The sequence below is a fragment of the Cuculus canorus genome, chromosome 1, assembly GCF_017976375.1.
Source record: "Cuculus canorus isolate bCucCan1 chromosome 1, bCucCan1.pri, whole genome shotgun sequence".
Taxonomy (NCBI): Eukaryota; Metazoa; Chordata; class Aves; order Cuculiformes; family Cuculidae; genus Cuculus; species Cuculus canorus.
In genome coordinates, this window is record NC_071401.1 from 118,441,626 (window position 1) to 118,467,349 (window position 25,724).

Consider the following 25,724-nt stretch of genomic DNA (forward strand, 5'->3'; position numbering starts at 1 on the left):
CAAATGGCACATCTTGTCTGGTATCCTGCATCTGGCACAGGCCTATAACAGATGCTTAAAATACTTGGCTCTCTTGGTTTCAACAGTCTCCCTTGTTCCACCTACCACCAATGTTATAAATCATGCAGTTTTCCTAACCTCTAGTGGGAGTCTCTTTGTTGCTGACCTGTATAATGTGGGAGGTGGAAACACCAGCCAGGGGAATACCTGTTGACCCTGTGTGGTACTTATTAAAGTGGCTGGTACTGAATTTGGCTGAACTGTGGTTCTGACTGTATTGAGAACACATGTGATGTTACTGCCTGCATTGCCTATGTAGCCAAACGAAACAGCACGTAGGTGAAGACTGTGCTCAACTCCAGAGGAAGGGCTAAGAAAACTCCTTTCCACCCTCGTTTGCACATATTGCCAGCAAGTGTACCCACCACTAGCCTATTATTAATCTGCTGCCCTCTTTCTGTCAAGGCACTGCTGCCTAATTGCTCCCTACTATTCAACTTTCTTAGCAACTTTTATAGTTTAATGCACGATGACTGAAAATTAAGTGAGTTTATTGTCTATCAAGCAGAGTTCACTTTCTTCCTTATTTCAGAGATTCTCAGAACATGGTTCATCTACCCAGCAGGTCACACAAAGCAGGTCCCCCTCTTTAGTTGCCTGGTGCTTCTAGCCATTGACACTAGTATTGTGTGCCTGCATGTGAGAAAACTGTGGCAGTCTCCCTTATTAGTAATATAATTCCCACAGACAATGTCCCTTTATTTTCTACAGTCTCATTCATAACTAACACTAAATTCAAAAGCACAATCAGTTCAGGGCCTCTGACACAGACAAATGAAAATCTAAACTTTTCAATCCGAAAGGTTTAAAAACCCCTTTATATTAGTTACATTACACCCTCTTTGTCTTCCCCTTTGAAACTAAGGGGCTAAGGAGAGCTTAGGACAATAAGCAACTACTACATAAAGTCCTTTCACATGTCATCTTACAGAACATAAAGAGAGGGTCAGCTGTAGAAATTATGACACCTCATGTCTAAGCTATGTTGTTAAAAAATAGAATTTGAGGGGAATTAAGTAAGCATCCCTCAGTTTGAGCAGTTTGAGCATATCTGCTCAAACTGTATAGCTGCTGAACACTGCTCTTAGGAAATGACCTAATAAATCTTTACATATTAATAAGGGAAAACTGAATCCTGATGGTGTGCCTAGGCTGTTGGATATATTTTCAGTTACCAGCTTTCTCCACACTCAAGGATTTTCTGGTTTTGTTTTCATCCTACTGAATATAGCATTTAGTGTCAGAGGTCCTTTTATCTAACTACCCCAAATACCACAAAGAACAAGACTTTGCAGTGTCAATCTGCTTGAAAGAATGACCACATTAAAGCTACTATAACACCTGGTAAAATTTTGCTTCCTTTAACATATTCCAAATTGACCATATATTCCAGGATGGCCAGGCTCAATATTACAAGAGCTCTGTGACTTTCTGCACTTCTCTCCTGTCGTAGAAGAGGAATGACTTTCAGAATATCCATCTTATTTCAGTCAGGAACAGAGTCAGAGGTTTTCCAAGGCAGACAAATGAGTCAGGCACTTGTTCCAAATAAATGGAAATGGTGTTCCAAGTTTCCTAGACAGCTTAAAAAACTACGTAGAGCAATTCAGCTGCTTAATAGATTGTGTTCTACACCTCAGATTTAAGAGAACACAAAATCACATGCTTTTTATTCCAGATATAAGTTGTTTTACCCACAGCAGTTCAAAGCCATCTCATTTTGTCTCTTTCTTTGACATACGTGCCCCTAATCTTGCTTGTGCTATTCCCCAAAACAAAAGTAGCACTCCTCAGAGTAAAGAGCAGCAGCTGAGGTTCCCAGACTGCCATGGGTATCCTAAATAATATCGAAATAAGTGTCTTAATGTCCATGATTGCATTTGCCCATTGTATAATGAGAATGTTAATATTTTCCTTTCTGAGGAGAAATGTTGTAAACCTTTATTAACATGTCAGTCACAAAAAAGGCATGAGTTACAACTTTCACTGCACAGTAAAATAGAACTTCTATGTGGATAAATAATTATATGGGGATATATAAAACTATAAAAATAATTTCTGTACTGCAGACCTTGCCTTAACAAGAAACATAACTCCTTCCGCCCTCCAGAAAGCTGAATACACTGACTCATGTCTTTGTTTAAGTGTCATGGTAAATTTGTTCTTTTATAACATGTAGTAGTTTAGCTTTGAACTTTTGATATTTGGAAAAGGCAGAGTGGAAAAATATTTTTATGGGAGAGGAGTGCACATTCCAGAGCTGTCAACTGTTACTCGTTTATGAAAGGGGGAAAAAAACACTTAAGTTTTAGGCTTTGGTTGATACAATTTGTTGTTGTCTGGTATTTTGTGATACACCAAAGAGTTTACGCTGTAAGTGATATATTGAAATTTTTTCTCTTATTTTTTCCAGATTTTTCTTGTTCTGAAATCTGAACAAGCTTGAAACTAACTGCTATTTAGGGGAGAAAAAATTAGCTTTGTATGAATAGAAACAATGATGCTTTGTAATATACAAAGTAGTCCAAAGAGAAAATAACTCAGTTTACTGTGGATTACAGAGCTACACACACATGCATAATGTGGGAATGCAGACAATATTACTCATAAAAATAGAACAAAATAAAATGTGAGCTCTTCATGGTGTCTTTGTAACTTGAGCAAGAGTTTTAAACACAATTTTCTTGTGCTGTTTCATGTTTATTGAATGTATTAGTATTTTATTACGTCAAAAATATTAAAATAAAATAAACACTATGTACTTTATTTACTAAAAGAAATAAAATCTATTTCTCTGGTGTCCTGCATATTTTGAAGAGTATTAACATACATGCTTTCTTCCCTTCTCTTTCTAGAAAGAGAAGAAAACGCAGATTGTTAGAATCCTTCAAATCTGATACTCAGCACTGTTATGATCTCTTCGTTACTGGATGTTGAGTCTGGATATCAAAACCAGTCCAGTGAAGTACTCTCCTATTAAGTTAAGGTAATTTTCTTTCTAACAGTTTAATTGTTTAAAGTATTACAAAAAATGTCCTCCCACCCCTCTGTTCCCTGCCAATAAAAACATCTCTGGGCAGAATGTTATACTGTACAATCAGTTGATGTGAAAGAAATGGGAACTGATGCTTTTGCTAGCTGGCAGGGGGATACAGGCCTCATTTATTAATATTTAGTAAGAATGTGTTACTTAAGATGACCACGCTAATTGGGTTTGGAAAGCAATTGCAAGTGTCAGCTCCCTTCCCTTTGTAGAGAAACTAGTGACATGACAGATGCAACATTCTGGATTCATAGCCTGTTAAAAGACTACTGTATAACTATTATGGATATGTCAGAGACTGCGTTCTTCACGGCATTGGCATTAAGAGCTAAAGTCATTGAGGACAGAAAGTATAATTAACGAAAAAATCTAATGCTGAAACAATGCAATTAGCAAGTCTTTCAAAGTTTCATTTCCTGTGGAAAACTATTGCCTTTGAAAAGGAACTATTTTGTCAAAAATCTTAACAGACAGAGGCTGGAAACTACATGAAAATACCAGCCTCAAGCCAGAGATGAGGAGAAAAATTCTGCATTCACAAAGCCAGAAGATGTCAGGATATTATTCTGAGAGGCAGGCTTTGCCAAGGGTATCAACTACTTTTCAGACACGCATTGAGATAAGTTTCTAATTAGTGGGATGGGCATCCATACAGTAGGTTATTTCAAAAATATTATTCGCTCAGCATGAAAAAGTGCATTTATGAAAACCTACCAGTTACTGGTTAATGTAGTGTCATGTTTTCCCTCAAGAACAGAGCTGCCCACAGTGCAGGCTTGATGCAGTCACACTACGTTATAGGAACATGCAACTTAGGATGCAGATGGGAAAGGATTCAGTTGCAGAATTATATTCCAGACAAAAACAGGTGTCTCTGAGGCTGGCCGTCCATAAGAATGCAGAGATGCAATTAACTTCAGAACTATGGTACATAGAAAACATATTCAGTTTTCTCAGCTTTAATGTATCCCCTCCTTTCCTGCTGTACCAGTAATCAAGATACTGCCAGTTTTCTGTCCAGTGCCCTAATAGAATTGAACATCTTTCACAGTATTTTGATGTGAATCTTAATAAAAAGATGCAGTTTTACTTTGTACTTTCCTGTTCTCCGCACTTCAAAAAAGCTTATAGAAATACACACCAATGCAATTTTATCAGTAAAACACTGATAGTGTGATGAATTAATTGTTTTAGCTAAGGTCTGTAAGTGGGTTATCATGTAATTACCATTGCAGATAAAAGGAAACAGAAAAAAAAATACAGAGATAGGCACAAAGGAAGATCAGTTTGAGGACTATTACAGTCTTATTAGTATGTTTAACAAAGCTGTCTCAGGCTTCCAAAGTAATGGAATTCTGTTACAAGACAGTAACCAACGTGGCACATAATTCTTTGAGGTCATTTAAAGCTTAACTGTTAAACAAACAGTACTCTGTTGGTTTTTTCCCCCAATGGATTCATAATATTTCTTGTATACTTTCAGCAATTTTTATCCTCTCTGTCTCCTAAACTATCATTCTGAACCACTGAGAAATTGTTTGCCTAAAACCAGACCTCTTTTTTCAATACCTTCTGTTGTTAATATTCCTTAAGTTACATTTCAGCTTCCAATCAAGGTTTGCTGCAACAGTTTCTCTTTTGATGCAAGTCCACTGTACTGTACCTTGGATCTCAGCAAGAATGCACAGTGCGTCATGTGAACAGTAAAAAACAATATAGCTCAACTTTCCCAAAGTAGGTTGAATCAGGAGTTTTAAGGATAATCAAAACCACATTTTTACTAGCAAGGAAAGCCAATAAGTCACTGAAGCTATATAAACATATTCATACCCACATGGCACTTCATTATAAAAAGAATTTCACACCCAGGAATGTAAAAATTCTTGCTGTAGAATAGTGAATAATTGTGGAACATATAAATGGAAGAATACACTGATTTCTGCATGAGAAGTGCATCATAAAAGTGATCCAAGTAAAACAAGTTGAATCTTCAGACTTTTATAAACTTTTTATGTCTTTCTTAGCAAATATTAGAAAACTTAAAGGAATTGGTACAGAGCAGTACAGGAGAAGCATTTATTGCATATATTCTTTAAGTGAAACATATATGATTTCATATGGAAATGCATGCCAGCATGCGTGTGCATATGTGGTTTTAGCACAGTCTGTTGTTCAATATTTTGGACCAACTTCTAGTCTTAGATAATGCCAACAGAGAGGTCCCAGTCAATTTGATATTTTGTGTCAGCAAGTTATTCTCCATGTGAGAGTAAATGTGTGTAAATGCAACAAAATATTTCTTATAGACCATATGTGTCTTCACAAGAGTTGTGTCTAGACCCAGTCTGGATATAGACTGCTGTCACTGACAGCAGAATATAAATCTTTGTATGCTTCCTCTTGTCAAACTATTATTTTCCTTGTAAAGAAAACCCAAATCTTGGCTTCCTTTTTATTGCTGACTACAAAGACTGATTTATCAATACAATCAAAAGTTATCTGAACAGCAGCCAACATGGAACACAGAGTCAATAGCAATGTTTCATGGCATTTTTTACAGCTTTGGGTGCTGTGTTTTTTCTAACGCTCAGAGTCCATATAGGCAAGAAACTATTTCCTTTGCTGTGAGATGGATACATTGCTCACCCTTTTTTAGACTATAAAGCTGAGAAACTAAATCGAAGTGATTTAGTCAAACTAAATGCTCTGCTCATCTCAGAAAGGTAGCACCATGCAGTTGCTACCTGAAAAGGGGAAGAATTTGATCATCTATGCCTGAAATCACACATTTTTAAGTTGTTCTAACCACAGGGTAGGCACAGCTAGCTGAATGATTTCACCATGCAGAGTTATTTCCCACGTTCCTTTGTTCCTTTGTTCCTCCAGTAATGTCAAAAAATGCAGGAACCGGGAAGTCATATGACCTGTAGGAAAGAGAATATTGTGGTTTCTAGGAAAAAAAATTTATTACCAAGCAAGCTATTTTGATTTATTAAATGATAGCTTCCCATCATAGCGTGTTTTTTTATATGGTGCTTGAAACCACAATGGTTGTATAAAGCCAGTACAGTATTTGTTTAAAGGCATCCACGAGTGGTTTCCTTAATAGAAACATCAGTTCATGACAATACCAGGTTCACAGAAGCTCATCCAGGAATAAAATCTTGAAAAATTATTTTTTTCCTAGAGCGTCCATTAGGCCAGTGCAGGCATCATGTCTCACTGCTAGTCTTCTAACATTAGATTTATAGGATGTTATAATTAACAACAGGTGATGGGCAGTTCTACATGCACAGCAAGCAAAGTGAAGTGACTGGCAGTTCAAGAGCCACTTGTGAATTGTCAAAACTTTTCCCTGGATAAACTCAGTAGCAATCCTGGTAGGTTTTCTGGCTTTTTTTTTTTTAAAAAAAAAAAAAAAACAACCCTTTTCTCTTTTTCATGTCAAAGATTAGGGACCATCTGCCTGTTTTGACAGTTATGTAGCTTTTCCACTTCTGTGTTTATCTATCTATAAAATGAGACAAGTTTTGCTTCCTTATTCACAGAAGGCTTCTTGGAGGATTACAGACAAGTGCACACTCAAAATTTTAAAATATTGCAGACTTTTAAGAGGCACTTGTGTCTTACTCATTCCAGCTCTCTCAAACTGACATTCTGTACCAATCACACAAAGAGAAAAAGTTCAAAAAACACATAAAACCTCCACATAAAATTTAAGAAAAGCAGTTCATCATCTTAGAACTGAAAAGACAACACTGAAATAACATGAATCAGCACAGCAAAAATACGTCCCAAATGAATTTTTAATTGCATAGTTAAAGAAATACATTCTTTATTTTTTAATTCTGATATGAGAATATAAGTGGCAAAGTATGTTGGGAAAGGCAATGGTTTTGTTTAACAAAGTGAAGAAGGACTTGTGTCCCTAATCTACCAACAGATCTAACTTCTATGAATAATTTCATAGAATCATAGAATAGGTTGGGTTGGAATGGACCTTAAAGGTCATCTAGTTCCAAGCCCCTGCCATGGACAGGGACACGCCCTACTAGATCAGGCTGCTCAATGCCACATCCAACCTGGCCTTGAACACCTCCAGGGATGGGGCATCCACAACTTCCCTGGGCAAATTTCCAATGTACTAACTGGATGTAATCATGATATTCATTGGTTTAATTACATGTTGTAAAGTAATGATTATAACAAAGGAGTACTTTAAAAAAAAATTGTAAAAGCCACTGGTTTGGATAATGGCTACATATCCTCATGGACAGTATTAAATACTATAAATGCATTAGCTGGTAGGAAGATGTAAATAGGAGCATTTTAAAAAAAGAAAGAAACATCAGTATTTGTACTATAGAATGGATTGGAGATTTTTCACAGATACATTCCTCAAACTTTGTGTTGCCTGAGTTTCTCTACAAATAACTCTGATACATTAAATTAATATCTGCTAAAGCTCTTTTAGGGCATTTCTTCTCTCTTACTCCCCACCCCAAAATACATTTGAATCGATAACCTTAAAGTTCTTAGAGTTACTCTATTAGAGAGCAATAACTATTATTCTAGCTTTACATTACCAGGCTGCCAACAGGAACACATGGTGCTAAAGGTTTGAGTTCTTTACAATGTAGTGAGTTAACTTTCTCCGAGAACTCTTTTCACATTGACTGTGGAAAAACATGTTCATTTTTTCCTAGGCCTATGGGATCACTGTAGGCATGGGCTGGATATTAGTACCTGGTAAAGACTAGGCTATTTCCACACTATAAAGATTTGCATGTACATATATATATACAAATACATGCACTTCCATAATGGGAAGAGATCAGTTTCAATGCCTGTACTTTGCCTGCGATTCTACAATGGGACTATTTGTCTCAAATCCACCAGTGAATATTAACAACCCAGACCAGTATTAACATTTTAGATAACACTCTGTTACTGCAATGTGAATTGGGGTCTCAGCTGATTTTGTTAAACTACTTTATAGTGGTGACTATAAAGTGAGATGTTTGCAAATAGTGAATTTATCATGCTTGTTGCAGAGTTTACACTTCATTAAAATTCACATAGCAGTGCTTATCTATAGCTGAGACACAAAGTTGCTCTGGGGAACGCTTGTTACTCTGGGTAATTAATCAGAGGTGATGGGAAATTTTTCTTAGTGTACTTGATAATCTCTAGGGCATCATCCGACCATGAAATTTTGGCCTTACTGAAGTGGAAAGCAAGTTTCATCAGTAACTAGAATAGGCCAAGACATTTCTCACAAAGCACTTAACGACCTGGTGTCATCTGGCAAAGTTTCTCTGTGCTGTCTTTTTCAGAGCTGGAGAAATTATTCATTTCTGTTAAATACTTCATATGCGTACATAAGCCCCTTGTTTTGGTATTTATAAGCACATTTTAAGGAAGGTTCTACAGATTCTTTAGTATAAATACATTTTTAAAGGGCTTGAATCTATACTCAAATAAAGTCTCGTATCTCAGTGAACTTGAAATTGCATCCTCAATAGGAAATTTGTGGGTTTACCTGGGCAGGGAGAAAATATATAAGATATTCCAAATCATAATCTTAGAGATTCAAGCACATAACTTGAAACAACTTGTAGACTTCTACTTTGCAGAAAGTAGCTTCAAAGAAAAATTTTTTATTAAAAAAGAAGAATCACTGTCTTCATCAGATGCCCAAGTTTAGAAAAATCCCTTTTTTAAAAAAAAAACAAAACCAAACTTCATGCAATAACATTTGAATTTCATGGTGGCTAGGCGTAGATTAAAGTCCTGGAACACCTCCTCTATGAAGGAAGGCTGAGAAAGTTGGGATTGTTCAGCTTAGAGACGGGAAGACTCTGAGGAGACATTACTGCAGCCTTCCAATACTTAAAGAAGGCTTATAAGAAAGATGAGGAAAATCATTTTAGCAGGGGCTGCTGCAATGGAACAAGCTGTAATGGTTTGAAACTAAAAGAGAAGTTAAGATAAGATATTAGGAAGAAATATATTTCACTGGGAGTGGTGAAGAACCAGAACAGGTTGCCCAGAGAGGTGGTAAAAGCCCCATCCCTGGAAACATTCAAGGCCAGGTTAGATGGGGCTCTGAGCAACATGATCTAGTTGAAGATGTTCCTGCTTACTGCAGAGGGGTTGGAGTAGATGACCTCCATGGTCCCTTCCAATCAAAACCATTCTATGATTTTAAAATTTGTACACATAGAGACTAAATGTGTGTCTTTTTGTTACTGAAGTGCTTCAGAATAGTTAAGGAATAGTTAATAGGAATTTTTAAATTATTGTAAATATCTCCAAGTCAGAAGAAGAATCCTCACCAACTCAAAGAACTACTCAAATATCCAAGAAGTTTAATGATATAAACAAATGTTACTTGGAGGTGAAACTAACTTAGCAATTTTATTTCCTCTATTCAGCTCTTTCAGGTGTGATTTTATTAATTCTGAGTCCAAAAAATGAATTTGGACCTATTACACATTTTTATTAGCTATTCATTATTTTAGCCATCCTTGTCCTCAAAACAATATTTTCTACACCTACTTAAAACAACATTATTTTACAAATTATAAAATATACGAAATAATTTAATCATGAAATGTTATGGCATATGGGACAGAAGTTTACAGGATAAATTAAGATTTGACTGATTTTTTATTTAACTGTTGCTACAACATACAAAGTATTTTCAGAACCATAACTGCTGAACACAGATATGGATGGACAGGTTTACCCAAGCTCACAAAGAATGCTGCAAGCTTCCTATTCCTTTTTTTGATTGACCCATGGCTCACCATAAATTTGTGTTAAGAACATACCATGTTATTGCTGAATGCTCATTTGAGTGTGTCATGCTAGTTTCACTGTAGTAGGAGCTAACTGAATTATTATCTTCTCAAATTACTTAATAGCATCATGGACATTTCAAAACGTTTATTTCTCATTGTGATGACTAACTCAAGTACTCCATAATAGATTCATAAAGGGATTAGCAGTTTTATGAATTTAGCAAAACTTAACTGGTTCTCAGCATTAATTGCAGCCTTGAAAGTCTATCAAAAACAAGTTGTCCCTTTTTACAGGTAAATACTTAGACGGAAGTGGTTTCTTAATCCTGTGTCTTCTATATGAAAGTTAATGCTGATATTTTGATTTTAGACTGATATATCTTACTTACTTCTTTTGCAAGGAATTATTCCCAACTCATAATATTTTGGAAACTGGGAAGAAAAAAAAGGCAGCTAGAGAGATCTGGATTATTCATAGACTAGACAAGTTAAAGATGGAAAATAGTTAGATCATCTAGCCCATTTTTATGCCAATGTGGTATTGCTCCTTGCAGTGCATTATATTGTGCTTAGTTTTTGAAGTCCCTTGAGAAGTGAGATTCCAGCATTTCCTTTGGACACTTCCTGGCACACTCCATCAGGAAGCTTTTTCCTCCCTCTGTTGATCCAAATATTTCTTGTCTCTTTTTATTTCCTCATCCACTCAAGAATTCTTCCTTGGTGCCAGTGCCCTTCAGAAATCTTGAGTGGACTCTGTTAGAGAAACAGGTATTCTCAGAACAGGATATTCCACAGTATGGAAATCTATAGAAGACAATTTTAGAACACTCTAGTAGCCTCCTTTTGTTTACTGCTCTCTGTGTGCCAGATGGGAAGAACGCATCTGAAAAATGCTTGGACATCTTTAAACATATTTTTTTTTTAATATATTACTTCAGTATGAACTTCAGGGAGAGCATTTGTAACAACCAAAGCTTGGCTGCCTCAGATCATCTTAGGAGAACTACTGGAATAGCATCATGCAATGAGCAATAAGTTCACTATATACCACGTCACTAGCGATTTATTGCTTTAAATAAGTGGATATACATGATATATGCCATGCTATAGGAGCAATAGCCCACACCAACTCATTCTAAGTAGTGCTGCTATTGACTGGGCAGTTGCATGAAAAGATTTACTACCATTCAGCAGACTGTGTGCAAACTCAGCATTGTGAAATCCTTCCGTATGTTTGTGAAGAGATCCCTCTGTCGTTCATAAGGAATCACGGGCCAGATATGGCCCGAGTGTTTTTAGACATCTAAGGAGTCAGATCAAAAGAGAAATTTAAGTGTGGCTTGCTAAGTGGAAGTGTTAAGCTTGTCAGATTGAGTTATATAGTCTTCTAACATAAGCAGTCCATGTCTGCTACCTTGATGAAAGCATCTTACTGTAGGTCATAATAAATATAATTCCTGAACTAGAAGTTTAGCTTTGCCTTCAAGGTGCCTAGCCAGAGCATATAGGAATATTTTCTAAAAAGAACAACAAACGTTAAGTATCTTTTAGTTTTTCAGATTTGAGCAGGTGGACTTCTTAGTCATTGGTCTTGCAAAACATTGTGCAGTGGGGAAGGATTAAGTAAGTTTCCATTACCTAATTCAAAAGGCTGGCCAAGTATAAAACAAAAATGATGAAAGAATTTGGTTGTAATTCTGTCTGTTTCTTTGAAGGGATAGAAATATTCTTGGATGTGTCTTTTGTTTTGACACGTTTATACCAATTACAAATCGAAGGGCAAAGTTGGAGTATTATTTCCTCCAAACTGTCTCAGCCACAGTGTATTCTAGCACTGCCTCTGACAGAATCCTTTTGACAGCAAAGGAACTTTCTCTTATAATGTAATTGTTCTTGAAGGTTTTTAAAGCATCTAGAAGAGAAAGGGAAATTGTTCTAACACTAATTTGTTTAAATCTGGAAAGCATCTAGAACTTGTAACTTATACAAGGCAATGTAATTTTAATAAATCTGCTTCTCCTTTAGAATAAAAGTGCAGCAAGAAAAGATGCATCAGTACCTTATTTCAATTAAAATTCGGAAAGCCAAATGAGTATCTTCCTTTTCCTTTGTATTTTACTCTTAAGTGCTGATTACTTCAGTGGAATTAATTTCCGTGAAAGCTAATACGTGAGGGGAAAGACAAGCAAACCTGGAGTGAAAAAACATGCTAAATATTAGATCTGTTTATATGCTTTAATTCAAGAACCTTAAGAACACTCAAAAAGCACAAACCAAACTCCTGCAAAATGCAAGATTTTTGTTCTGAACTCCAGAAAACTGCATGATCATCAATTGACAGCCAATTTTTATTCAAAGATATGTGAGCCTTAAAAAAGGAACCATTTTTAATTGTGACATGAGTAGAAAAATATGTACTTGTTGCTTTAAAGAGAGGGAAAAATCATTCAGAATATTTGGCAGTGGTGGACGTAAGAGCACTCACAAATTAGTGATGCAGTACTCATTAGTCGCATCAGTATGTAATGCTTTTTTTGCTTTCAGTGATGTGCTCCTGGGCAAGGGGCAGTAGAGGACACTTTACTATTAGCACTACACTATGCTATTTCAGTTGGCAGTAAATTCAGGCTTTCAGTGAATTCTTTCCCACTAAACTGTGGAAAGGCAGTAACTGAGAAGGCACTGGAAAACTTGTCCCCTTTGAGTGAGGCAAACTATATCCATATCATTGAGTGGTTCTGACAGCATATTATATGGTATCCTAAATTAAGTTTTAATCTACACCCTGATGGGAGGTAAAGAACAACCATAGGCTTCCAGTGAAGGTTATGTTTATGGATAGGTTTGTAGTTTGGGCAAGCCCCCTGTTAGAGCTTGAGGTAGCTTCAGAGTGAAGACAATAATACTGCAAGGTCTTTAAGATTTACTAAATATTCTGTATCAGCACAGTTTTGTCTTAAGTTTAAAAAGAAAAGTACTTTCTGTTGGAACAAGAGTCACAGCAACTGGGAAAAATAAAAAAAAAAATACCTTTTGTATTATTCCTACCTATTCAGTCAAGAGTAGAGCCGATAAAAAAGCTTACTAAGAGAAGCACAATTCCCCTAAAAAGTCAGAGGAGAGAGAAATCAGATATGAGGACTTTTTCTCCCCTATAAGCACCAAATGGTCAGATATTTATCAGAGTTTGTGCAAAGCGCATACAGTTGGAAAGGAGAGGGGGTTTAGGCACTTCTACCACTTCCAGTCCTATCCACAAAAAGGCAAAAGCTTCTTTTTTCCTAGTTCTAGTCCCTTCTACTCACAGAAAACAAATAACTTGTGTATCTGCTCATTTGGGAGTTCATAATTAGGAGAAAAGAAAAAACAAAAGCCAAAAAAACAGACATCACACACCCACAAACACACAGAGTTTGTTAGGTATAAAAGAGAGATATGGGTGAGCAATATAAAACTGCTTAAAGCTACCTGATTTGCACCCTAACACATACAAACTAGGTGAAGCCTGTTTAATGAGCCAACCCTTCACTTTTCAGAGCACAGGAGGAACATTTTCTTGAGGTACATTTCCCGTTTTCCTCTCATTATTCTCATTGTTTCATAAGTCCAAATTCACATGAATAAGCACATCAGCAACAGCTTCCAAGCTCATTGATGGCACTGCTTTGAAACAGGACAGTAAAGAGGATGAAATCAAGTAAATGTAATGCTGTAATTTGTTTTTAATATTTTTTTTCGCATCTAAAATAATGTCTTTGTAATGCAATTATGTTGTTCCTGGAAAGACTCCTTGCAGAGACAGATTATGAGCTGGTTCATTCCCTTTCCAGCCAGCAAAATAATTCTATTCATCAGCCAGAATACTTGCAAGGCAAGCACCCTCTAATTCAGTTGTAAACAACTTCAGGAACTTCGATATTCTGTATTCACACACGTGCGAACCACCTTCTTTAATACGCCTTGGGGATTTTACATTGAACAGAGCAATTGAAAACCTCTGTGGCTCAGCAATTGTATGTGTCTGCCAACAGAAGCTGGCATGATATAAGCCATTTCCATTTAAGCTTCTGTTGATTCTCCATGCCAATTTTTTCTTAGGTGCTGCCTCATCCCAGCCTCCTTAGCTGCTCTACATCATGGAAACCAACTCTCTGGAGGTGCCATTTGTGGCAAGTGGGAGAGGCTATGAAAGCTGATGAAAACCTCACTGTTGTTTGTGCTGTCCATTGCAGCACCAGCTCGGCTCAGACTGATTCCTTAGGTATTTTAGTAATGCTACTAAGACCACAGCTCTCCAGGCAACACAATCCACTGACACACTTTGAGTGCAAAATGATTGATGATGGCACCTAACTGTGAGGAACAGAGGGCAAGTTTTGATTGTGGAGGTCATAGCCAAGTCCTCTAGAACAAATTCCAGTCAATTTTTAACTCCCACACAAAGCAAACATAGTATTGCTTGCTATTAACACCTGGTCTCCCTTCTCCATCAGATCTGACACTTTAGATCTGCCAGACACATAACATTTGCTAAAATAAATACGCAGTACAACTAGTAAGTACTGTTACCACTTCTGCTCAACGCCCCATTCATGTTGTCAAGACAAAGTTTCTCTACAAGAAAGCGGGAAAGAGACCCTGTAGCTTTTTTTGACAGAGAAGGAAGACCTCAATATTGTATCCGCTTCCATTAATTTACCAAAACTTACACAGTATTTATTAATATTATCTGATTATTTTGAAAGGAGTGATAGTATTTAGTTTGACACAATAAATTCCTACAGAATAAAGTAGTTTCCCCAAATGCTAGTGTGTGGGGGGAGACTTTATTGCAGCCTTTCAATACTTAGAGGCCTATTAAGGAAGACGAGGACAAACATTTTAGCAGGGCCTGATGCAATAGGACAAGGGGTCATGGTTTTAAACGACAAGAGGGTAGAGTTAGACTAGATATAAGGAAGACATTTTTTATAATGAGGGTGGTGAAACACTGGAACAGGTTGCCCAGAGAGGTGGTAGGAGCCCCATCCCCTGGAAGCGTTAAAGGTATTGTCTGTTTGACACAAAAACTCCATTTGAAATTTCATCAGGAGAAGCTATTTATCAGATAATTTGAGATGTAAATTCTCTGAGGAGCATGAGGAAGCAAAAGGTTATAGACCTGAATTCCAAATGTTCTTACATAACTAAGTTGTCACCTTTCTTTCCTTTCTTTTTAAACAATCTTGAATTTATCCTGTGATTTTATGTCCAAGTTTTATAGTTGTCACGCATTTTGGAAATCGCATATGTGTTTTCTTAAAGCAGGTTCTCACCTTCATGGTAAGGCCTACTGAACTTTTCAAACGAAGTGTTTATCTTAAACTACATGTAAATTCATATGTTATAGTCCACATTTGTACTATTTGTTTGGTGGGGGAACTCAGATTCTGCTTTTTTTTTTTTTTATGAGCATCTAATGGAAAGATTCCAATGCAACAACACAGCTAAAGCAGCAACAAGAAGGCTTTATTATTTTGCTATTTATTTCTTGCAGTTAATCAAGCTTAGGCTTCAAAAAGGGAACAACCTTGTCTTTCTGTCTTCCTATATCCACTGCTAATACCAGACAGGGCAGGAAATAATTGTAAGAGGCAACAGAAGTAGCATACATACTTTCTGTGCATATACATACATGTACTATATTCCACAAAGAAGATAATTTAATACATGAAATTCTAGGAAATATTTCAAAGCCAGTAAACTTGACTCTTCACTCATGGATCAATGCTTCTTTATGCCACTTTAAATGTATAATAAGAAAGCAGCGTCTGAGCTAGAGGGCTTTATGTTCTAAACAACATCATCTAGGCCTCCATCAAGTACCAAAGCGATTCACAAACTTGTCACAGTTACAACCCACGCTTGAAAGTGAGGACAAGTCTTTTTGCTCTTAGAACAGAATACTGTATTACCAGATACTCAGGTAATTTCCTGTTATAGAAGTAGCCAAAAATAGGAGATCACAGCTCCCACATTGACAAATGCTCCCTAAGGATAGGCAAATGTCTTCTTCATAAGGCGATAGGTACAGATTAGACAATGGTTTTCACATCATTTGTTGGGATGCTATTCACAGTTTTCTATGGATGTGAAACTTTGAAAATGTTAGCATGCATTTATATGTTTATGTTCAGGCTTCATTTTGCTCTGCTCATCACTCAGACTGGTTTATTGGCAGCTGTATAATCTTAGATTTACAATAGGATAAATCTGTGGTGATTTTAAATGCTAACTCAATTAAGTTGTTTACGTGGGGTCTTTGCACAATGTTTACAAGCTGAAATTTGAAGTAAACTCCAGACATGTTCTGTTTCTAGTTTGCACCACAAAGACTGAAGTACAGCTAGGAAACATACTTCAGTGAGTCACATCTTGGGAAAACAGAAGATGAATGGCTAAAAGTGCACTAATAGTATCATATCAAGAAATAAACACTAACTGAGCTAGCAGACTTGTTTGTAGTCCTGCTCATAATCACTTCTCATCCACATTCAGGATGTTTTCTCAGGTACCCAACTAAAAAAGAAAAGACAATCACTTCTCTTGATGACATTACATCCACAACAAAGGCAAAAAGCAACAGAATTAATTTGTGTTGCTGTCCTGTATTCAGCTGAATAAGGCTGTAGGTGTTGAAACTCCAGAAAGAATCAGCCTTTAGCTGATCAATAACCCTTAGTATTTACTTTCTTCCAGATCTCAAAGTTCATTGCAAACATAATGAACACCTACTGTGCTTTATTCCTGCGAGACAGGTAGCATTATACCAGCTTCCCCTGGTATGAAACTGGAACTGAGAGGGTCTAATTCCCTACAGTGTCCTCATGGTTACATACTTACAGTAGCAGAAAGGGAGAGGATAGGCACCAATTCTACTGGTATCACTATATATCTACAGCGGGCTTATTTGCCCAGAGGCAACCATAACATATTCATATATAAACACCAAAAGGAAAAGAAGAAAAGGTTGTAGTAAGTCATGAAATGCAACTATTTTGTCAGAATTAAGGCCCTTGATGAGTTCAAAATCTTTCCCTTGCAGTTCTGACTTTTCACTTAATTTCTGCTTTTTGACCTGGGTAAGCATGGTTTAGGGAAGTCACAGTCCAGCACCTCTGTAAAGCAGAGGAGTAGACTAGATTCTACAAGCAACTTACTGGCAGCGTTTGACTCTGAACATCTCTTGTTCCCCTAAATACATTCCCACAGTTGGAAGATTTTGAGTTAGCACTTTATCTTTTGACACAAGAAACCCTGCGTTTACTCACTCATCTCCTCTACCTCAAGGCACGGGTTTCCTACCTTGTAGAGGTGGAATCAGAACCAAAATAATCCTTACCTGAAGTAGCCTCTTTAAAAATGTATTAATAGAACAGCTGTTTGCTCCATCCACTGCATTTGCAAACATATACTGTCACCTCGTCAAAGTCACTAGGAATTTATTTTGAAACAGAAGCAAAGGGAAAAATATCCAACAAGTCATCTGATTTATTGCAGTAACCCTCTTATATATGCATGTTGAAGTGATCATATGGTTGGCTGTAGAAATGCTAAGTATTTCAGTTCAGTGGAGAGGTTTAAAGGAATAAATGATACAAATATAATTTTGTAATTACATCAATGTGTTAAAAAACGCATTTTTTAAAAAAAGTGCTAAATCACCATATAGTATAAGCAAGCTAAACCGAAAGGTTACTTTAGAAAGAAAAGTTAAAAGTTACATCCTTTAGGCTAGATAGCAAAAATTTTGGCACCTCTATAGATCTGGAATGCTTCTACATGTAGGTGTGATTCAAAACGGTATACACACATTTCCAGCAGCAAGATCTGTAATTCCTCACCATCCCACCAAAAATGCTAAAGGAGGCTGATAGTTTGTATACTACCTTAGCTATGTGTGTGTGCTTGCCGATACCAGATACTGTCCCTAGTGTTTTCAGCTTTCTGCATGGATTGGAGGACTCTGTATCCAAGAAGTCCCTAATGCTGTTGTAGACAATCTTATTCTTGAGAAGTGCCATATGTATGGCTTACATTTCTTTTTATCGTTTGTGGGTTCTTTGGGGTTTTTTTAGAAAGCAATATTTATCTCACTATGATGTTTTCTTGTCTATCCTTCTATTCCTCCCCCTCATCCCCCACATAACTTTTGAGCTTGTTAGGCAATTTGAAACTCATCTTGAGAGAAGTCTAGAGTCTAAAAGAATATTATATCCTTGCACAAGTTCCTGAAAATCAACGGGCAAGGAGTGGGTAGAGACACAATTTGGCGTCCTCACAAGATTGAGAGGCTAACAAGATTCATCTGTTAGTCATTCAGCTTGGCCTCAGGAAAGCAAAGAATTCAAATCCAGAACAAATCAAAATTCATTGGTTTTGCTGCTCGCATAGCAACTTGGACAATCCATTTGGGTGATACAGTAAAGGAGCCATTTGGGATCCAGTCTTGCTCCCTCGCTATTGATTGAGGTAAGAAGAGAACCTCAGTGGAAATAAAATGAGACAATACAGTTCAGGAGCTTGCTTTTATATTTTTCTCTGACACCAGCTCTACCAAACATGTTTTTTGGGGCGTGTTTGTTTGTCTAAGTGTCACAGGACAGCTACATGTTGCAGAACAGTGGATTGTTCATTAGGGAATATCTGCTTTATCAGGCTATCCCTCAAGCACACAGTTTAATGATACTGGATAGTAATGGAAACACATAATTCAGGTTTAGCAAACACTGCACTCCAGAGTGATCTGCAGGGGGAAGAAAAAAAAATGTATATAGAATTAACTACATCACTTTTCATTGCCCTAACTTTCCTGTACAATCATGCCAGGATCCTCTTGTTGGCTAACTCAGACTACAGTTGTTAGGGTGTCATCTAAAGGTAACTTCCATTAACAAAGCAAACATTTTTCTCTTTAGACTCTAGACTGAGCAAAGGAGAGGTGGGAAAAAGAGTTAGGGATAGACTAGTGTTACAGGAAAAAAAACTGTAGGAATAACCTAGTTTGGAAAAGCAGCCAGGTATGGGAGTTCATATTCCATTTTCAAACTACTTTTTGTTAACATCATTAGCACACAAAGTGAATTAAGTTTTTAACCACATGGTTGTTACATTGGTTTTGAGAACGACTGCAGAATTAACCAGCTTCAGTTCACTAATTAATCTAAGTTTGACTGGAGGTTTATCTTTGCTTAAGTGAAAGGATACAATGGCCTGCGTCTTGTGTCCTATGGGGAAAGGAGAAGTGTTCAAAGCAGCTTGAATGATCTGAATGCTTATTTCCAAACGTTTTTCTACACATTCTGTGTAAACACTATGACAAAATATGAATACTGATAATGAAAAAATCCTAGCTAGAAAAAGGTGAAAGATAGTTTTTCCCCTTCATAAATTGTCATCTCCTACTGATAAAGTTTTTGTAATTAGAATTTTATTTAAGTAGGGTTTGGTCTTCAGCATGCTCACTGTTAGTTGTTTCTGATACTTGGCATTCAAAATATGAGCTTATGGCATACATTTATTTCAAAGATCTTTCTTTTTGACTCAGTAAGGGAATGCTTAGCCTCTCATTTGAGGGGCCAGAAGCTGCTATTACAGGTTTAAAAGACTGCTTTCAGCTGGAACTGACTGCTACAAAGAACACGTTCGCCAAACACATTCATTGTTTAGAACTTGAGCAAAGAAGCCTAAAGATAGTAAGAGAATTTAGATGAACATTTCTCAAATGGTTTCATTGCGTTTTTTTCCTATTATTTGACTATTCTGTCAGATAGTCTGAGTCAGATATGGAGTAGAAGAAAAACAAGCCTGTTCAGATAGACTTTGCAAGGTAGCTGAATGAAAAAATAGGCTGCCATATTACCACTGAACATAGCATAACCAACACAAGCACCACACTATTGCTGTTATGCCGAACTTGCCATGTTCCCGTTTAGCTTCCTTTCCTGTGCACTGTTTGCATCCAGCATCCTAGCTCAGTGTCACACATGTCCCCCTGAACTGGTTATGGGGAATGGAAAGCATTCAGATACTCTTCATTACTTTTTCTTTTGCAGTGCACATGCTAGCACCTGTTTCTTCCACTGCTCATTCATCTTCAGCCATGAGATTCAGGCAGTTTTCCATATGCAAAGTCCTTTGAATGTTGTTCCCATCCTTGTCACAGCAAATCAGGGACACGTGTTGCCAGGGTACAAGTCCAGTGGTTAAGCACAGAATCTGTGGAAGCAGAACAGCCTGGTATTTGCCTTTTTAAAAGCAGAATGAGCCTTTTCCACTAGTCATTTAGTTTACCTTGTGCAAAGCCATCAGTTTAGTAACAACATCTAAACTGCAAGACAACTTAAAGTATTCTGTATTTGGAACTAACTAGACGACAGAAAATCGGAGCAACCATCTTTCTTGCTACGCATATCCTTTCGCACTGAAAGGAAAATAGATGCCACTATCATCACATTGTCCAGCAAGAGGACTGTGTACTAAATTTACTTGAAAGAACAAGTTGAGGAATCATCGCTCTGTCGCCAAGGAAAGACTTGCCATAAAAGTGCAGTAAAGGTAGTAGAAAACTGAAAGTTTATCATGTAATCTGCTATATTTACTACTATTAAAGTACCAGATTCTGTGATATTTCTTTTTTAATTCAGTTCCAGTCATAATGTTAGGAATAGTTACTAACTCATTTTGCTTAGAATGTCTTACAAAATAGTAAAACATCCTTTAAAATGTTAAAGTTGAGTAATTTGGAAATAAACAAAAACTGCCAGAGAGCTTAGCCAGGGTGCAGGAAGAAGTTCAAATGATCTTCAGACTGTCATAAGCAGCATTGCATCTTGCAGCAACAGCTATCTTTTCTTTTAACAGTATCACAGTCCCTTCTATCTTACCTCTGTGGCTTAGAATTTAAACTACATCCACTGCAGGCATATTTCAGGCTCTGTAATTTTTGAACATTGGTATTACATCCTAAGCTTTTACTTAAATATGAAAGCCATGCACATAGGGCCGAGATTACCACTTTCCCTTCAGATAACACTCCTATTTACCTAAAAAAGGAACTTTGGTTAAGATGAACAGTGTCAGGTATGGACACCTTTCACAGAATCCACAAATGTTTTCCCACTTGAGGTTATTTTCAGGAACATGATCTCAGTCCACTCAACAATATTATTATAAGAGGATGAAAAAAAGAAACAAGGAAATGTGCTCTTTAAAGTAACTCTTTAAAAACACATCATAATTATGAATATTTTATTCCTCACCACAGTATATATTGTTATTAAATTCAAATGAGAAAAGGAAGAGGGCAGGTGGCATCTAATCAGAGCATTTCAAGAGTCTTTGATGCAACATGGCTCTTCACGTAAAACCACCTCTACAGCTCAGAAAAAAAGATGGGGATCAGCAGGTAGATTACTTTCCCCATAGGCTGGCAAAAGAGACCCCTTGGAGGAGGAACACAGGCTACTTTTCTTCCCATCCCTAGGAAGAGACAGAGCATGTAAGCAAAATAGGTTTAGATCCCCATGCTCCATCTTCTATAGTCATCTGCTAGGTGGCAATGGTAATGTTTGTGAAGTTGATATGCCATCAAAATTTATAAAATTGTTGAGCATTTTCAAGCCTATTGTGATAACCTCTTCAAAAACTCTTGCATTTGGGTTGCATTTAGTTCATATATGTCAGGGTTATTTCAAGCCTTTCTGAAGTATGAAGGTCATAATCATATTTACTAAATAAGTTGTAAAATTCTAATGTAATTGCCCTATTCCAGGAAATGGGGAGGTAAGCAATACCTTTGTAACATCTCTGCCTTCATTTTATTAACAAATGCAGGATGGCGGAGAAAGTGTATGTATGTATTCATGCATGGTATAGAGAACAGGAAAGCTGACAATCCAGAAGTGGTTACATGCTTTCACTGCGTCCCCTTGAAAAGAAAAACATCTAGAACTTTTTAAGTTCTAAAAATTCAAAAAAAGCAGAAGGGGGTTAACTATCAGCACTTTTAAAAGCAGCAAATAATTTCAGATAGCTTTGAAGGCATTTTTAAACTAAAGCAAAAAAATTTCATTTTTCATTCCCTTTAATCTATATGCATCCAACTCCCTAGTAACTAAAGAAGTTCACTTAATAGGCACAGAGATACAGTATATATTAAATGAAAATCTTTTCTCAGTTAGTGGGGTTTTTTTCTATACAGTGGTATGGCAGTAAATGTTACCAGCATAAATCTTGGTTAAGCATAAATGGTTTAAAACCATTTATGTATGTATACATACAGACATATATATGCACTCATTATTAGTTTCCCTGCAGAAGAATTATGCTTAAACAACAAATAAACAAATACAAACCAGCTTCAAAAGACGTAGCATTCTTTCTGGTTTAGAAACTCATATTTCCATTGTTACTGTCTCCTTGAGGGTGATTGGGGGAGGGGGAAAGACATAAAAAATATAGCAGGGATCAAGAGTACTTACCACTTGGAAGAAGGAGGTGTTGCAAGATGCAGCCAGGTCCAAAATGGCTCTTCTACGGCTGTAGCTACTTGGTTCTACCAATAATGAAGAGAAAGCCACAAGCATAGTGGTGGTGAGGAGGAAAATAAAGCTCTTCTTAGAGTCATGCCAATTTTCAGATATGGTATTTTTCATTAAAAGCTAGATGTCCTGAGGAGACTATATGGTTTTTGCATTAAGAAACAGAAAAGAAACAAAAACAAACAAAAAGAACCCAGATCTTTTAGATTAAAATGTACTGACAGAAATACAAGCATGAAGTATCAAACAGTCCTACTGCATCAAGCTTCTGAACCACTTCAACAACAGGGAGATATCAATAACCTAGCATATTAAATCAGCTGTGGGAAGGGTTAAGTGAGACCAGGTGCACCTCATTAAAAAGGCTTAGGTTTGCACTGAAGGATTTAGCAAGTGTTTTCTATCACCACAATACTGAAAGTTTCTTCCCACATCTTTGTTTTTCATGGGCTTTTTTGTTATTTTGTTTGGTACCAAGAGCAATTTTTTTAGTGTTTTTAAAATGCACTAAAAGTTCCAAGTCATTAAATACTTTTAAAGCTAGTTAATAACTTAACAAGCTTCTATAAACTCCTGGAAAATAGATGAAAATTATCTCTTAAGACATAAGCCTCTAAGAACTAAAGCCCCTAAGGGATGCCAGCAACAGGAGCGTTGCAAACAGGAGTGGAAAAACAGGTGCATGGCATGTCAGAAGGGCGAGGTGAGGCAGTCTGCGAGGCAGTTCATGCAGGCAGGGTGAGCAGGCAAGGGTGTGGGCAGGGCTCTGGAGCTCGAGCAGAAGTACCAGGGAAACCCCAGTGTCCACTCAGCAGAAAATTAAGGCTTCTCCGAGCTCTGCACCAGCTGTGACTGATGCAGCCTCCCCAAAAGAGCCCCAGTGGGTGCATGCTGCCATGCTGCAGGGCATGCCCCTCTCTTGCACTGGTATTGGACACCGGTGGGGAATTCACCTGTGGGAGTTGTTCTTGGGTGGAGGAACTCCTCTGCTTGGCGATGGAACTCAGGAATGAGGTGAGCAGGCTGAGGACCATCAGGGAGCGTGAGAGGGAGGCTGACCACTGGAACAACACCTTCTGCTCCCTGTCTCAGACACAACAGGCAGGCATGCCTCATGCAATGGAGGACTCCCCATCCTCTCTCCATTCAGCTGAAGAGAGAAATTCAGGAGATGGAGGGGAAAGGCAGCAAGTTCCTGCCCAGCACAGCAGGTGTCTCCCCTGTGTCAACCTCAGCCTGTCAGGTTCCCTTGCACAATAGATACAAGGCTCTGCAAGTGGAACTGAACCTTAATGACGACGATGGGTCTCACAGCCTAGAACCTTTCCCTAGGTTAAGACACCCTAAGCCACCCATCGAAACAGCTTCAATAAAGCAGAGACAGGTCATTATCATAGGGGACTCCCTTCTAAAAGGGGCAGAAGACCCAATATGCAGACCGGACCCATTACATAAGGAGTCTTCTGCCTACCTGGGGCCTTGGTTAGAGATGTGTAAAGAAAAGTTCCAACTTTTCCAAAGTTCCAACTTCAGGCCCACGGATTATTATCCACTATCGATTTTCCAAGTAGGCAGTAACAAAAGCAAAGCAAGAAATCTGAGGGCAATTAAAAGGGACTTCAGGGCCTTGGGATGAATGGCGAAGGGATTGGGGTGACAGGTAGTGTTCTCTTCTGTCATTCTTATTGCAGGGAATGATGAGGGAAAGAGTAGGAAAAGCCAGGAAATAAATACCTGAAACTGCTGAGAGGAGGAAAAAGTTTGGGGTTTTGACCATGGTTTGGCCTGCACAAAACCAAACTTGCTGACAAAGGACCGAATACACTTTGCGAAGGGGCAAAAGGATGCCTACCAAGAAGCCATCAGGGCTCATCAATGGAGCTTTAAACTAGATATGAAATGGCAGGTGGACAAAACTAGGCTTGATAGCAAAAAGCTTGGGAATGGCAATCCAGTGTCTGAGGGCTGCTGTGCCAGCAAGGCTCTTTGGTCTGCCACCTCAGAGGAAGTGGGGGATAGCACTTCAAGTGGCAGCAAAGGTGCAAAGGTAATTGATGGGTTAGAAACTACAGTGAGTAGTCACTTAGGAATTAGGACTGTTCACCCCCAGGAGTGTGACAGGATCAATAGCCCAACTGAAGTGCATCTACACCAATGCACACAGCATGGGCAACAAACTGGGGGAACTAGAAGTCATTGTACAGTGAGAAAATGATGATATAATTGCCGTCATGGAAACGTGTTGGGATGACTTGCATAATTGGAGTGCTGTCATGGTTGGCTATAAACTCTTTAGGTGGGGTAGGCAAGGAAGAAGGGACAGTGGGGAAGCCATCTGTGTTAGAGAGTGTTTTGATAGCCTTGAGCTCGATGATGGTGATGATAGGGTTGAGTGTCTGTGGGTAGAAATCTGTAGAACTCCCAATAAAGCAGATATTGTGGTGTAAGTCCGCTATAGACTACTCCGCCAGGAAGAAGAGGCTGATGAGATATTCTACAAGCAACTGGGAGAAGTCTCATGATCACAACCCCTTGTCCTTGTGGGAGACTTCAACTTACTAGATGTCTGCTGAAAGTATAATACAGCCAAAAGGAAACAGTTTAGGAGTTTCCTGGAGTGTGTAGAAGACAATTTCCTGATGCGACTGGTGAGTGGACCGACTAGGGAAGGTACCCCACTGGACTTGTTGTTTGTGAACAGTGAAGGCCTAGTAGGAGATGTGAAGGCTGGAGGGTACCTGGGGCACAGCGGTCATGAGAAGATAAGAATTCTCAGTTCTAGGAGAAGTAAGGAGGGGGTGTCAGCAGAACGGCCACCTTGGACTTCTGGAGAGCAAACTTTGGACCTTCAGAAGGCTGGGTGATCAAGTTCCATGGGAGACAGTCCTAAAGGTCAAAGGAGCCCAAGAGGGCTGGATGCTCTTTAAGAAAGAAAATGTGGTGATGCAAAAGTAGCCCATTCCTGAAGGAAACCTGAGCAGAGAGTTCTGGGTGGATCTCAGAAAAAAAAGAGGAAAGTACACAAGCTTTGGAAGAAGGGGCAGGCACCTCAGGAGGACTACAAGGATGAAGTGAGATTGTGCAGAGAGAAAATCAGACTGGCTAAAGTCCAACTAGAACTTCGCCAGTTCTGTGAAAGATAATTAAAAATGTTTCTACAAATATATGAACAACAAAAGGAGGGCCAAGGAGACAAACTTTACTGGATGAAGAGGGAACAATAGCAACAAAGGA

At 38.0% G+C, this 25,724-nt stretch overlaps 1 protein-coding gene and 1 long non-coding RNA gene across 5 annotated transcripts in view; one reads left to right on the forward strand and one right to left on the reverse strand.

Annotated features, from left to right (window-relative positions):
- COL8A1 (collagen type VIII alpha 1 chain) overlaps window positions 1-25,724 on the forward strand; it is a 96,370-nt gene that overhangs the window by 12,519 nt on the left and 58,127 nt on the right. For all 3 annotated transcript variants that reach the window (XM_054079681.1, XM_054079809.1, XM_054079744.1), the window contains exon 2: window positions 2,916-3,046. The gene's annotated coding sequence lies outside the window, so the exon portion shown is untranslated. The remainder of the gene's footprint in view (window positions 1-2,915; window positions 3,047-25,724) is intronic.
- LOC128853698 (uncharacterized) overlaps window positions 15,530-25,724 on the reverse strand; it is a 56,517-nt gene continuing 46,322 nt past the window's right edge. For both annotated transcript variants that reach the window (XR_008452398.1, XR_008452396.1), the window contains 2 exons: window positions 22,431-22,628; window positions 15,530-20,166 (listed from right to left, as the gene is read on the reverse strand). This is a non-coding gene — a long non-coding RNA (uncharacterized LOC128853698). The remainder of the gene's footprint in view (window positions 20,167-22,430; window positions 22,629-25,724) is intronic.